Raw genomic sequence first — 12,662 nt, forward strand, 5'->3', positions numbered from 1 at the left:
TTTCTTTTGCTTCATTCTATCAAATAATTGATTTTGTTTGAAAAATTAACAGTTTGTCTTTAAAACTAAAATTGTTTCACAGTGATTTTGCCCATTAATATTAATACTGCTGTGTGAATTATATATACTTATCAAATATGCTGATCTAGATTGCAAATGCAAATCTTAAGGTATATGCAAAGAATCGTTTTTTAAAACATATTTCTTGGGGGACAGCAAGATGGCGATGGATTAGGTGGATATGCCAAGTTCCACCTCCTAGAACCAAAGTGGATTACAACTAAATTTTAAGAACAATCATCTGGAAAAACCAACTTTGGACTAAATTAAGAGGACTCTTTAACCAAGGATCACTGAAGAAGCCACACTGAGACTGGTAGGAAATGTGGAAATGTGGAGAGGGCTGCCTAGCTCCTGGGAGTGAACGGCAGCCCGGACAGACTCGTGTGGCTGGAGGAGAGTTTAGTGAAGAAGGGAGGGTCCTAGGTCCCAGGAACAAAGCCCCAACCTGCAGCCCCAGAGCCTAGAAGAGGTGTACAAAAAAGTATTTAGTAAAAAAAAAAAGTATTTAGCTGTGAAACAAGCCAGGATACTGTTTATGAGAAAGAGACAGATTTCTCAGACCCAGGATTCATCTTAAAGGGTCCACACAGAAAATACCTTTCACATCCACTCACCTGGTGCTCCAGGGGAGAGGGAGAGCTAAGAGGACCAGAGTAGCAGGAGGAGAGAGTAATCTAGGAGGCACAGAGAGAAACACTTTGAGGGACAGCCACCCTAACCCCTGGGCTGAGTCACTACCCAAATCTAAAGTGAATATTTTTCCTGGAACAAGCAATACCAGCAAAGGGAATCAGGTCACCCGCCAAACAGAAGCTCTACTTCTGCAGTCAGAGCAAAGAATCACTTAGAAGCAGGGAGCAATCAGGGATACAGTATTGAGTGCTAAGGTCTGAGCTGCATCACCAGCCCACACTGCTGTGTCCTCGCCGGAGGGCGGGCAGCTGTAGGAGGTGGATGTACGGTACTGTCTGTGGGGGCAGAAGCTGGGGGTTGGCCGCAGCTGAAGAAGGGGCGCATAAAAGTGGTCTGACATGTGGCTGTGAGCCTGGCATGTAAGAGTGGTTCTGCCTGCAATCCTGCCCACAGGGGTGAGGTGAAAGCCTGGGAACCAGCTGATACTTGTGGCTGGATGCAGGAGCATAGCCCCACCTGTGAAGCCGAGCCTTGTGGTTCCCAGCTCATGAGTGCAATCCTGTCCAGAAGGGCAGGGCGAAGGCCGAGGGCTGATCAAGGCTTGCAACCTGGATGCAGAAGCGCAGTCCAGCCTGCAAAGGTGGGGTGGAGGCAGAGGTTAAAATAATAATTGTTGGAGTGCTCAAAGACCTTAGAGCAACAATGGATGGACATAACAAGCATGTAAATAAAGAGATAGCAAGTGTAAAAAAGGACATTGAAATAATAAAAAGACTCAGTCAGAAAAAAAATACAATATCAGAAATGAAGACCACACTAGAAGGAATTAAAATCAGGATGGATGAAGCTGAACATCGAATTAGTAAGTTAGAGGAAAAGATAAATGAAATTATGGAAGCAGAGCAGCAAAAAGAAAAGAGACTCAAAAAGTCTGAGGAAACTCTAAGAGAGTTCATGACAACATGAAGAGAAATAACATCCACATCATAGGGGTTCTTGAAAGAGAAGAGAAAGAACAAGGGATAGAGAATCTGATTGAAGAAATCATAGCTGAAAACTTCCCTAAATTGATGAAGGAAACAGTCACACAAGTTCAAGAAGTGCAGAGAGTTCCATTAAGGATGAACTCAAAGAAGCCAACAACAAGACATATCATAATTATAATACAAAAATTAAGAGATAAAGAAAGAATAATAAAAGTTGTAAAAGAAAAGCAGGTAATTACCTACAGAGGAGCCCCCATTGATGACATCTGACTTCTCAACAGAAACATTAGAGTCCAGAAGAGAATGGCAAGAAATATTCAAAGTAATGCAATACAAGAGCCTGTAACCAAGACTTCTCTATCCAGCCAGACTATAATTTAAAATTGAAGGAGAAATAAAAAGCTTTCCAGACCAAAAAAAAAAAAATCTTAAGGAATTTATTACAACCAAAACAATGCTACAAGAAATGTTAAGGGGCCTGCTGTAAACATAACAAAGTAGGGGGAGGAAGAATCTAGTAAAAGAGGAATGTAGATTTAAAGAATAAAATGGCAATAAACAACTACATATCAATAATAACTTTAAATGTAAGTGGGTTAAATGCTCCAATCAAAAAGCATAAGGTAGCTGTGTGGATAAGAAAACAGGACCCGTACATATGCTGTCTACAAGAGACACACCTCAAAACAAAAGATACACATAGACTGAAAGTAAAGGGATGGAAAAAAATATTTCATGCAAGTGGAAATGAAAAAGAAAGCTAGGGTAGCAATACTTATATCAGACAAAATAGACTTTAAAATAAAGGTTATAGTAAGGGATAAAGAAGGTCACTACATAGTGATAAAGGGAGCAATCAAACAGAAAATTATAACCATTATAAATATCTATGCCCCTAATATAGGAGCACCTAAATATAGAAAGCAGATTTTGATGGGCATAAAGGGCTAGATAAACAGGAATACTATAATAGTAGAGGATTTTAATATCCCACTAACATCACTGCATAGATCCTCAAGAAAGAAAATTAACAAAGAAACAGTTGACTTAAAGGACACACCAGATCAACTGGATTTAATAGATATCTTTAGAACCTTTCATGCTAAAGCAGCAGCATATACATTCTTTTCAAATGCTCATGGTACATTTTCTAAGATAGACCACATGCTAGAACAGAAAACGAGTCTCAACAAATTTAAGAAGATTAAAATTATATCAAATGTCTTCTTGAATCACAATGACATGAAACTAGAAATCAGTCACAATAGAAAAACTGAAAAACACTTGTAAACTACATGGCATGTTATTAATTAACAAATGGGTTAACAATGAGATCAAGGAAGAAATAAAAAATTTCATTGAAACAATTGAAAACAAACATACAACAACTCAAAATTTATGGGACACAGCAAAAGCAGTCCTGAGAGGGAAGTTCATAGCACTACAGGCACACCTTAAGAAGCTAGAAAAAGCTCAAATAAACAATTTAACCCTGCATCTAAAAGAACTAGAAAGAGAAGAGCAAGTGAAACCCAGAGGTAGTAGAAGGGAGGAAATAATAAATATCAGAGCAAAAATAAATGACATAGAGGCTAAAAAAACAAAACAGAGGATCAATGAAACAAGAGCTAGTTCTTTGAAAATGTAAACAAGATAGATGAACCTTTAACCACACTCACCAAAAAAAAAAAAAAAAAGAAATAAAAAAGAAAGAAAAGAAAGAGGACTCAAATAAAAAAAATTAGAAATGAAAGAGGAGAAGTAAAAACACACAGCAGAAATACAAAAGATTGTAAGAAAATACTATAAAGAACTGTGTGCCATAAAATTAGACAACCTAGGTGAAATGGACAAATTTCTAGAAATATATAATCTTTCAAAAATCAATATAGAAGAATCAGAAAACATAAACAGACTGATTTCATCAAATGAGATTGAAACAGTTACCAAAAAACTCCCAACAAACAAAAGCCCTGGGCCAGAAGGTTTCACAGATGAATTTTACCAAATATTCAAAGAAGAACTAACTCCTATTCTTCTCAAGCTATTTCAAAAAGTTCAATAGGAGAGAAGACTTCCAAACTCCTTTTATAAGGCAAGCATAATACTGATTTCAAAACCAGGCAAAGACACTACAAAGAAATACAACTATAACCAATATCCCTGAGGAACTTACATGCTAAAATTCTCAACAAAATATTAACAAACCAGATCCAGCAATACATGAAAAAAAATCATGATCAGGTGGGATTTATTTTGGGAGACAAGGCTGGTACAATATCTGCAAATCAATCAATGTGATTCAACACATAAACAAAAGGATAACAATCACATGATAATATAAATGGATGCAGAAAAAGCATTTGATAAAATCCAGCACCCATTCATGATCAAAACTCTCAGCAAAGTGGGAATACAAGGAACATACCAACATAATAAAGGCCGTTTATGACAAACCCACAAGCAACATCATACTCAATGGGCAAAAATTAAAAGCAGTCTTCTTAAGATCAGGAACAAGGCAGGGGTGCCCCCTTTCACCGCTCTTATCCAATATGTATAGTTCTGGAAGTTCTAGCCACAGCAATCAGACAAGAAGAGATAAAAGGCATCCAAATTGAAAAATAAGAAGTAAAACTATCATTATTTGCTGATGATATGATACTGTACATAGAAAACCCTAAAGTCTCAGTCAAAAAACTATTGGACCTGATAAATGAGTTCAGCAAGGTGGCAGAATATAACTTCAATATTCAGAAATCAGTGTCATTTTTATACACGAACAATGAACTGTCTGAAAGAGAAATTAAGAAAACAATCCCCTTCACTATTGCAACAACAAAAAATAAAGTACTTAGAAGTAAATTTAACCAAGGAGGTTAAAGACTTGTATTCAGAAAATTATAAAAAATTGATAAAGAAAATCAAGGAAGATACAAACAAGTAGAAGCATATAGAATGTTCATGGATAGGAAGAATAAACATCATAAAATGTCTATATTACCCAAAGCAATATATAAATTCAGTGCAGTTCCTATTAAAATACCAATTACATACTTCAAAGATGTAGAACACATATTCCAAAAATTTACATGGACCCAGAAAAGAACATATATAGCCTCAGCAATCCTGAAAAAGAAGAATAAAGTGGGAGGTATCACACTTCCTGATATCAAGTTGTACTCAAAACAGCTTGGTACTGGCATAAGAACAGACATATAGATCAATGAAAAAGAACAGAGAACCCAGAAATAAACTCACACCTATATCGACAATTGATATTTGACAAAGGAGGTAAGAGCATTCACTGGAGTAAAGACAGTCTCTTTAACAAATGGTGTTGGGAAAATTGGACAGGTACTTGCAAAAAAATGAAACTGGATCACCAACTTATACCATTCACAAAAATAAACTCAAAATGGATAAAAAACTTAAATGTAAATCGTGAAATAATAAATATTTTGGAAGAAACACAGGCAGTAAACTCTCCGATATCTCTCGTAGCAATATTTTCGCTGATTTATCTTCATGGGCAAGAGAGATAAAGTACAGGATGAACCAATGGACTATATGAAACTAAAAAACTCACTCTTGCACAGCAAAAGACACCATTAACAAAATAAAACGATAACCCACACAATGGGAGAATACATTCACCAATACATCTGATAAGGGGTTAATAACCAAAATTTATAAAGAACTTGTAAAACAACACCAGTAAGGTAAACAATCCAATAAAAAAAATGGTAAAAAGAAATGAATAGACACTTCTCCAAAGAGGACATACAGATGGCCAATAGACATATGAAAAAATGTTCTACATCACTAATCATTAGAGAAGTGCAAATTAAAACCACAATGAGATACCACCTCACACCTGTTAGAATGACGCTTATTAAGAAAACAATACATAGTAAGTGCTGGAGAGGGTGCGGAGAAAAGGGAATCCTCCTGCATTACTGGGGGAATGCAGACTTGTGCAGCCATTGTGAAAAACAGTATGAAGATTCCTCAAAAAATTAAAAATGGAACTGCCCTTTGACCTAGCTATCCCACTTTTAGAAATATATCCTATGAATACCAAATCACTGATTCAAAAGAAGAAATGCACCCCTATGTTTATTGCAATATTGTTTACAATAGCCAACATCTGGAAACAGCCCAAGTGTCCGTCAGTGGACGACTGAATTAAAAAGCAGTGTTACCTATACACAGTGCAATACTACGCGGCTGTGATGAAGAAGGAAATCTTACCTTTCGCGACAACATGGATGAACTTGGAAACTATCATGCTAAGTGAAATAAGCCAGACAGAGAAAGAAGACTATCTTATGACCTCACTCACTTGAGGAATCCAATGAACAATGTGGACTGAGCAATGGAACAGAGGCAGAGGCGGGATCAAAGGGAACAGAAGGAAAGCAGTCAGAGGGAAAGTAGAAGAGATGATGGGATCAGAGAAGGGAAAGAGATTAATGTAATTATATATACATAACACAGCATTATAGAGAACAGGACAGCAAATCTTGGAGGGAAGGAAGGAAGGCATTGAGGGGAGGGGGTATGGGGGGCCAAGGGGAATAAGGGGGTGGGGGAGATACATTTGGTGGGACACTTTAATCTATGTAAACACAATTTAAAATCATAAATTAAAGAAAAAGGAAAAATATATATATACTTATATTTCTTAAATACTAACATTGATTTAAAGTCTGCATAGAACACTTTTAACTTTCTTGAGAACTACCCTTGTTCTGTGTGTAAAAATCAATCTTTATAATACTCAATAATTTAGGAGTTATTCAGACAGCTAAGTTTTAATAGTGATAATCGATTTATTATTTATACTATTTTCAGCGTGATCAAACACAATTTTTAATTCAGTGATGTCCTTGCAAACCTCTTTATTTAAAAAAAAAAAAAGCCTAAGCCTAATGTTTGTTTCTGCTTGAGATTATACTAAGACTCTTACCTTTAGGCTTCTCTTTGTTACAGGAAGGAGTGGGGGTACAAACACAGTCAGCTGACAATGGAACAGAGTCAGCTGCACGGTAACAGCTGTCCTGAAAGCAGGCTGACTTCCTGCCCACTGCAGAAAGGAGAGTACTTGCCATCCTGGAAAGTGACCCTGGGGCTTAGCAATTTAAAAGCTTGGGGTTGGGTAAAAGTACCACAACAACTGAAGCCCTTCCAGATCTGTTTCTAAATATTTATTTCATTTGCTATGGGTCATTTTGTCTGCCATTTCATTATATACATTATATTCACCATTTCCCACATACAACCTTTTACTGTGAATATCCTGGCTTATACCATCAGCCTGAAGCTCCATTACTGGACCATCTTCCTTTTCCAGGTGCTCAAGTTCTAATTTTTGTTGACCTTGGGCCTTTACCTAACAAGTAGATAGTCTATACACTGAAACAGCCTTTTACAATTTTAGAAGCTTTTCACATCTACTATCTTATTTGGTTCTTATAAGAACATTTTTAGGATTTTAAGTTATAATCAAATTAATATATAATATTTTTCAGATGAGGAAAATGAAAAACAGAGATATGTTTTGACCTACTACAGATCACACAAATATTTGGTGAAGAATTTGAATATAAGTAATTTGTCATAGTTTTTTTTCCTCAGTACGATATATGACCCCATAATATCTTTCTATAAATTAAAAATTGTAACAGCTCTTGTAAATATAATGTAGTTATCATTGACTCTTTCTTGCTTTCACTTATTTATTTTTCTGATAGGCTTCCTTGAAGGATGAAATGGCCCAAAGCTATTGTCAGTGAATTAGATTTCAAAAAGGTATTGGTGGCAATACACACACACACATACATGCATATATACATACATACATACATACCAAGACTGCATTGAAAGCTTTGGCTTTGTGATTCGGTTTGCCACACAGTAACCCATTTATAAGAAAACAATCTTCATTAAGTTTCAACATGATGGCCAAAGACTGGTTTTTAAAACATCAATTAGTTGTTTTCATATTGTGAAACAGTGTATTTATCCAGAAATGTTAAAATCGACTGTATTCCAAATGGGCTGGGACTTGTAGGGTTTGAATTGACTTCACAAGAAACTTTGATTTTTTCCAAAGTGACACATGAGCCTTTGAAGAAGCTTCTTCGCTCTGCTCAGTCATCTGATTACCCTGTAGAGTTACTGGCTTTGTGGTAAGTATTTTGATCCCTAGATGAGTGCCTTTGGGAAATGCCAAACCAGTGGAAATTATAAAGCTTAAAAGTTCCTGCTGTTCCCCTGCTACTACTGCGTGTCTTATTGAAGTTTCTATATCCTTATGTACAACAAAGAAGTTGAAGTAAATTAGAAAGCTGTAGCTGGTGTGGGAGCAGGGAAAATAGAAAGAGATTACATTTTGTCAATCCTTTTATTCTGTATCTGTAGTTTCTAGGCTTTTGGACAAGTAGAGTGATATGAAAGAAGGTTCCTGCTGTCTTTCTGAAAGACAAAGCTGTAGTTCCTGGTGCTCAGGGATAAGCCCTGGGTTGAGTACATCACCGTTAAATCCTGGTGATGCCTTAGTTTTCTGATGGTGGAGAAAAATGAAACTGTACATTTTAGGGTGTACAGTGAGACAAGAGAAAAATCATTCAAATTACTTGAGAATTGTGACCACAGAGAGGTTTGAGAAGGAAACTGAAATTCTCAAGACTTTTATTAGATTATATCCACTCTTGTTGCTATACACATTTTGGAGATTGTTGAGCTGTTCTTCACTGTGTTGTTGAGAGATTTTTGAACCAGGATTCAGAGAATTGTTTTCATTATGACTTCAACATTCTTTACCTCAGTAATGTTGGCCAAATTAAAAAAAAAATCAACAGTAGAACTGAAGCAAAGTTCTGCCAGATCTAAATAGATCTAGGTCTTCCTAATAATTTAAATGAATTATTTATATTCTAATGATTATTTTTTAATCTAAACTGTTTGTTATTATAAGTATTGCAGTAACTAGCATATTTTCAAGTTAATCTCTCATATTTAGAATTATTTTGTTTAACGAAATTTCCCAGACAGTAATTCCTGGGAAAAAAAAAAAAAACATATTTAAAGGTTTTGAAGATACTGGCAAATAGCTTTCCAAAAAAAATTACATGACTAAATATTGTAACTGCCAATGCATAAATCTATCAATTTTTACATACCAATATCCGAACTGAATAATATACTTTTAATAAAACTGATAATTTTATGACTTTTGGCAACTTTTATAAATTTGTTTTAAAATGACATTGCTTAATATGTTTGAGTAATGACTCTCACTTTTTTTGCTATCTAGTCATATTTATGATTTTCTTAGGTTTTCATATTTGATTTTTACAGCAAACCCTCATGAGACTGTTATTGTGTTAATAGCCTTGAACTTAGATTAGGCCAATAGAGCATATTCATTGTCTGTATGTTCATCTCGTAATAACCTATTTTCCCCTTAAACTAATGTTATAAAAGTAGAAATTGAGTAGTACAGGTGACTCTTTTTATCCCATTGTGTTAGCACTGAAGCATGTTGATTTGCTAGTGCTGTTATTTTTCTCCTTAACCTGTGGAAATCTTTGAATGTGTGATAGACTCTTCTTTTATTTCTGAGTCCTTGGCTTACCTCTTCTAAAGCTGGAAACCACATAAACTTAAATGTAAGCACTTTTCCTGATTTTTTTTTCTTTTGTTCCCATTATTTGTGGTTCCTTATTTCTGATGTAATCCCCAAGTCTTGAGTTACTGTTAGAGGACACACGTTTTCAACTCTGAAATATTAAACATTTTCAGAGAATAGCCCTTTCTTGAAATCCTCAGGATAAGTTTCTTTTTCCTTGAGCTGAAAAATATTTCAGAATGAGGATGAACCAAAATATTTGCTATTTTCTGGGAGATCATCTGCTTCATCTGATTCATGTGATACATTGTTAAAGAAATTGCTTTTCAACCAAATATCTCTAAGCCAAGTAAATTTTGTCTTTTGGTGTTTTCATCTTTAGTTTCTAAAATCTTTATAGGCATTTGAATAAGTTGGTGTGTAAGGTAAACACCTATGCTTAATCATAAGTACTCCAAAATTTCTTTTTAATCGAAGGAGAGGCAGTAAGGCAGAGAGACAGATTCTTGCATGCTCCCTGACCAGGATCCAACTGGCAACTCCTGTCTTGGGCTGATTCTCTGACCATCTGGGACCACTACTCTATTGCTCAGCAACTAAGCTATTTTTAGCACCTTAGGCATGGCCATGGAGCCATCTCAGACCCTGGGCCAACTTGCTCATTCAACTCATGGCTGCAGGAGAGCACGAGAGAGAAAGAGAGAGAGAGAGAGAGAGAGAGAGAGAGAGAAAGAGAGAAAGAGAGAGAGAAGGAGTGGGGGAGGGCTGGTTAAGCAGATGATTGATTCTCCTGTGTATCCTGACCAGGAATTGAACCCAAGACTTCCACATGCTAGGCTGACAATTTACCGCTTAGCCAATCAGCCAGGGCCAAGTCCTCCAATTTTTAGTCTTAAAGATGTGAATACTATTTTAGACAAAAGTCAATAACAGACATGACTAAAAATGTATGAGTATATGAATTTTTTTTCCTTAAGTAACAAGTGAGGAAGCAAAATGACAGATACCTGCATGCACCTCAACTAAGAACAGCTCAGCAACCCCCCTACCAGTTGATGCTCTGACCATCTAAGGCTGCACTGCTCCCACTGCAACTGAGCTATTTTAGCACCTGAAGTAGAGGCCATGGAGCCATCCTCAGCGCCTGGGACCAACTCTCTCTAGTCAAGCCATGGCTGCAGAAGGGGAAGAGAGAGATAGAGAGAAGGGAAGGTGGAGGTGTGGAGAGGTTTTATTTCATTTTCTGAGGTTTTATTGTTGGTGTATAGGAAAACGAGACTTTTATATATTGATTTTGTATTCTATAACTTTACTGTATTAGTTTATTGTTTCTAATAGATTTTTGGTGGAGTCTTTAGGGTTTTCTATATACAGGATCATGTCATCTGCAAAAAGTGATACCTTGACTTCTTCTTTCCCAATATGGATGACTTTTATTTCTTTCTCTTGCCTGATTGCTCTGGCTAGGACTTCTAGAACTATATTGAAAAGAGTAGAAAGAGTGGGCATCCTTCTTTTGTTCCTGTTTTTTAAAGCTTTTTTTAAAAAAAGCTTTCTGTTTTTTACCATTGAATATGATTTATTTTGTATGGTCTTTATTATATTGAAATACTTTTCTTCTATATTTATTTTATTAGGTATCTAATTATAAAAAGATGTTGTATCTTATCAAATGTCTTTTCTTGATCTATTTATAGTATTTTATGATTGATATCTTTTGTTTTGTTAACACAGTGTATTACATTGAATGATTTGTGTATGTTGAACCATCCTTGTGCTCCTAGAATAAACTCACTTGAGGTAAATTATGAATAAAATTTCCCGTAATATTTTTCTGTGTCTATTAGCAAATATATATGCTTTCTTCTCTTCGAAATGTACTTCTAAAAAACTGCTGGGTCATGAGGTTGATATAATATATATATATATATATATATATATATATATATATATATATATATATATAATATGCCTTAGTTGTTATTGTAAGACAGTTTTTTAATACATTCATATCAATATACACTTCTACCAGCAATGTATGAGAGTCTTAGTTGCTCTAGATCTTCACTAACACTACTGTTGTGTGTAAAAAAAATTATTCTATTGAGCATGTATTGGTATCTCAATGTGACTTAAATTTGCATTTCCCTAGTGAATAACAATGTTAAGTAGTTTTTGATATACTTATTGAATACTTGAATAACTTCTTTTGTGATATAACTATTCAGATCTTTTGTCCATTTTATAAACTAGAGTGTTGCTTTATACTTAACAGTTTGGAGAAGCTATTTATATGTAATTGAAATAAGTACTTTTCAGATATTCATATTGTAAATGTCTCCCAGTGTATGATTTGCCTTGTTGCTCTCCTCACAATGCCATTGATGAAAATAAATACTATTTTTAGCTTTAATAATCAGTGTTTGTGTACATATACAAATCTATGGAGTATGTGCTATGCCTATGTGCTTAATTTCTCTTTCTTATTGTTATTGTTCATGTTTCTATTCTTTAGAGAAAAAAATCAAATGCCTGTCTTGTTTGAAATAATATCCTAAAAAAAGAAATAATATCTTTTCAATATTTCATACCTCTATTAGAGATTTAACAATTTAATTTTTATGTTCATATTTGATCATTTTAAAAGTTACATTTTGCAGAAAGTGAAGGTCATACAGGAGAAGTTACTTCCTCAAAAAAGCACACCAGCCTGACCTGTGGTGGCACAATGGATAAAGTGTCAACTTGGAAATGCTGAGGTCGCTGGTTCGAAACCCTGGGCTTGCCTGGTCAAGGCACATACGGGAGTTGATGCTTCCAGCTCCTCCCCCTTCTCTCTCTCTGTTTCTCTCTCTCCCTCTCTCTCTCTCCTCTCTAAAAAAAATGAATAAATAAAATAAAAATAAAAAAGGTTTTTTTTTTTTTAAAAAAAAAAAAGCACACCAATTGTTTTGGTGCAGATTTTAAATCAAGATTTTTTGTTTCTGCTGATATTTCTAAGTGCTTCCCATTAACAACACCTCAAAAAAATAAATTAAGCACATCCACTAAAAGATTTTTCTTTTTTCTCACAGCCTGATGCAATTTACTTCCTTAAAGTGTAGGCTGTTCAATTTTTTGGACAGTTTTAATTATTTTTCCATAAGTGATCTAGTATTTCCAAAAGCTTCCACAAATCTGAGGCATTTTATCCCGGCAGGCCAGAACTGTAGAGTAGACCACTTAGGGTAACTTTGCTTTTATGAAAATTGACCATTCATCCCCCCAAAACACCCTTATTTTTCCTTTGATCTCAAGTTTCTTGTTTAATCTACTGAGATGCAAAGAAAGAAAAATAAAAAAGG

The sequence above is a fragment of the Saccopteryx leptura genome, chromosome 8, assembly GCF_036850995.1.
Source record: "Saccopteryx leptura isolate mSacLep1 chromosome 8, mSacLep1_pri_phased_curated, whole genome shotgun sequence".
NCBI lineage: Eukaryota > Metazoa > Chordata > Mammalia > Chiroptera > Emballonuridae > Saccopteryx > Saccopteryx leptura.